Source organism: Cupressus sempervirens, chromosome 1 (genome assembly GCF_028749045.1).
Source record: "Cupressus sempervirens isolate cs-2001-9-10 chromosome 1, ASM2874904v1, whole genome shotgun sequence".
In the NCBI taxonomy this organism is placed as follows: Eukaryota; Viridiplantae; Streptophyta; class Pinopsida; order Cupressales; family Cupressaceae; genus Cupressus; species Cupressus sempervirens.
Genome location: NC_143118.1, coordinates 888,808,592 through 888,812,404, shown reverse-complemented (window position 1 = coordinate 888,812,404; position 3,813 = coordinate 888,808,592).

The following is a 3,813-nucleotide window of genomic DNA, read 5'->3' as shown; positions in this document are numbered from 1 at the left end:
AAATTTTCAAGATGAACCTAAAGAATAAGAAAGAAGAAAAGAACCTACACTAGCAAAATATGTGAGAAAACATCATGCACTTGAACAAATCATTAGAAAAAGGACTCTAGAGTCATGGAAAAGAAAAGACTAAGAAGTGAAACATGTTTACTTTGTGAGTTTGAACCTAAAACAGTGAAGGATGCTTTGGATAAAGAAGATTGGATTGAGAGAATGAATGAAAAAACTGAATGTAATGCCTACCCCTACTTGACTTTTCTTATTTGTTTTGACTAGATTCTTTTAGGCCTATTCTATTATTATGTTTTATGATTACCGATGTTGGATTACCGAAATTGATTAATTGTATGTCATATTCAGTTAATATATGTGTTGAGTTACTTTAGTACTAGTTATTTCATGTATTCATGATTATACTTTGATAATGATTGTATACAATGATTTCAGTTATTTCATGATGTTAGTTAGATGAACTATTTTTATGCGGTTTCTATAAATACTTACCCTATACTTGCATGTCTATGGTGTGCGTGTATGTTTTCTTTATATTTGACATTTATGATGTGGTTAAGGAAGGGAGTCGTAGTCACTTGCTAATTGGGATCTACATATTGCACCACTTCTTGCCATTGCCTGTTTAGTTTAGAATATATGTGTTTTTACATGTGTGGATTTTATGCAAATTACAAGTATCGGGTATCGACTTCCTTGAATTGCCAGAATGAGCATACCCTATCGCAGTATTTCAATAGTATAAGTGTGGAGATAACTCTTGAGTCCAAATCCTAAACCCTAAGCCAATTGTCCTAGAAAATAGGACAAGTATTTGAGTTAGTTTATCCATCTGAATTCCTCAAGTGACATGAATTCATGATTTTTACCTTGGAGTTTGATTATGTTCCTTGTCTTCGGTTGAATTGTTGTATTTGGTTTTGTGGGTTTGTTGTGATTTTTAGTTATAATTAAATCAAATTAAAAGATAATTCAATTATTTAATTTAATGAAAATTTTATAAAGAAATATGATATTTAACTATATTTTATTAATTTAGAAATTAATTAAATAAAAGAATTAAATTTAAAGATTTTATTAAACTTCTATTTTTAACATATTTATATTTATTTTATTTAATAATAATTTATTTGAGTTTTATTTTAATAATAAACTCTAAATAATATTATTAGTCGAATTAATAAATAAATTATTAAAACGTCTCACAATTAACTAGAGAGAAAACATAAATTTAATAAAGTTTATTTTAATTAAATTGCATAAAGCATATGCATGAAATTGAAATATAATAAATTAATTAAAGAGAGAAAGCTAATTATTTAAATAAAGATATTTTGTAATTAAATATCTAAAGGAGTTGTGCATGAAAAGGTAAAAGGTAATAAAGTAATAATAGTAATTGATCAGCGAGTTCCCTCTCGTGATTGCATAATCAGAGCCCCAAATTAGGGGAGAACTCTTTATAAGAGATCTAAAGCTTATTTTGCAATTACACGTGTTTTGGAGGAGCAATTTTGAGGAAGGAAGTTTTCAAAGAAAGGGGATTGTTTTGTGTGATTCGTGTGATTGTCATTTTGGCATCAGATCCAAGTAGCATCTTGTGGTTTATTTGTACAGTAGTTTTTCGTTCTTCAATTTTTCGTCTTCTCTGTGTCTATTGTGTTTCTGTTTTCAAAATTCTTATAGGTTGAAACCTTTGTTTGCATATTTATTGTTCTTCATTTTCGAAGACATCTTTGAATGAATGTCATTCTTTTGAAATCATTGTTTGTTAATTTAGAATTGAAACCCTCGTTTGATGAACTGAGTGATTCGTATTGGAATTATTAAAATTGGGATGAGGGTTTGGAAAATAAATTGAAATTTAAAAAATGCAATATTTGATTGGTTAATCGTATTTTTCCATTTTTAGTAAGTTTCTATTTTGGAAAGTTTCTATTTTTAGCAAGTCTCCATTTTTACTTAGTTTTTATTTTTGGAAAGTTTCCATTTTTAGTAAATTTCCATTTTTCGTAATTTTTCATTTTAATTAAGTTTCCATTTTTTGAAAGTTTCTATTTTTAGCCAGTTTCTATTATTGGAAAGTTTTTATTTTTAGGAGGTTTCCATTTTTAGAAAGTTTTATTTTTAGCATGTTTCTATTTTGGAAAGTTTCTATTTTAGCAGGTTTCCATTTTTGTAAAGTTTATATTTTTAGTAGGTTTCCATCTTAGGAAAGTTTCTATTTTTAGCAAGTTTCTATTTCAAGAAAGTCTCTATTTTTAGCATGTTTCTATTTTGGGAAAGTTCCTATTTTTAGTAGGTTTCTATTTCAGGAAAGTTTCTATTTTAGCAGATTTCCATTTCATGAAAGTCTCTATTTTTAGCAGGTTTATATTTTAGAAAAGTTTCTATTCTTAGTAGGTTTCCTTTTCGGGAAAGCCTCTATTTTTAGTAGGTTTCCTTTTTACGAAAGTTTTTCCAAAGTTTAACAAATTTAAAATTATTATTGTAATAATTGATAATTATTATTATTAATTTTAATAAGTATTGTTAAAATTTGAAATTTGATTATTTGAAATTTTGATTTATTACTTTATTATTTAAATATAATTCTAAAGTAAATTTAAAATCAAAGAAATTAATTGGGAGAATTAATGTTTTCTTTTATAAACTTGGATGTGTTTATATGGTTCATATATATGAAAATGATTTGTAATACTAGGGAAATTTTATTATTCGAAAATTTGAGTAATTATAATACTTTGAGAAAATAAAAAATGAAACCTTGATTGAAATTGAAAACATTATGAACTATAATATTTGGAAATAAAAACTTGGAAACCTATAGTGAAAATTAAATATGTGTGTTTTCCAAAACCTAATGTATTATGAAAAGTTACTATTGTATGATCTGTATGAGATGTGTGATTTTATTGATGTTGGGTTTCGAGGTTGACTTAGCTTTGACCATTCAAAATGTTACTAGAGGCTTAGGAGTTTTTGTTATGTGATGTCACGATGATGTTTGAATTATGATCTTATATACTCAACCATGGTAATGTGTCTTGTATGCTCTCTGAGGTGTTTTGATCTATTGATTGTTATTGCTTTCCAATGTTCTTGTGTGAAACAGAGGTGAATGGTGTGACCTATCTAATATAACATGTGAGTCTTCAATTAGTTGTATTTGGATTGCTTTCCAGTCGCTTGTATAGGACTGAGGTGTTTGTATGATTTGTTCTTGGTGATGTCATGTTATGACATGAATTGGTTTATGTGAACTTTCTTAGATCAATCCTATTAGGATGATTGTTTTAGTGATGTTTGTTTTTTGACCAATGATTTCCATACTTGTCAGTTGCTTGTTTAAGAACTAATGTTTGATATGTGGTCTTTTGAGATCTTTTGATTTTACTAAGCTTAGGGTAGGTTATTTGTATGTCATGTTGGGAAGTGGCTTGCAATGGAGGTCAAGGCCCTAAAGAGGCTGACGGGTAACCCATTGTAGGTTATTTAGTAAGTGATAACATTTCATTAAATGGGTTTAAAATGAATTAATAAGAGTCATTGTTTTCCTCGCCCATGCCTTGAGTGCTAGTACAAGCTAGGATGGGAGTAGAGAGGACACTTGGTTGCAACCATGCTTCATTAGTATGCCTTGTCAATACGAAAGGATACTAGTGCCGCATAGAGTCACTAGGGGGCTAGAGGATTAAAAGACTAATCAGGGAACCTTAGAGTTGGTTTGTGTGATGACACTTGCCCACATGCATAATAGATTTCCTACGTGGCATTGCTACCTCTGGGATTAGTTGATAC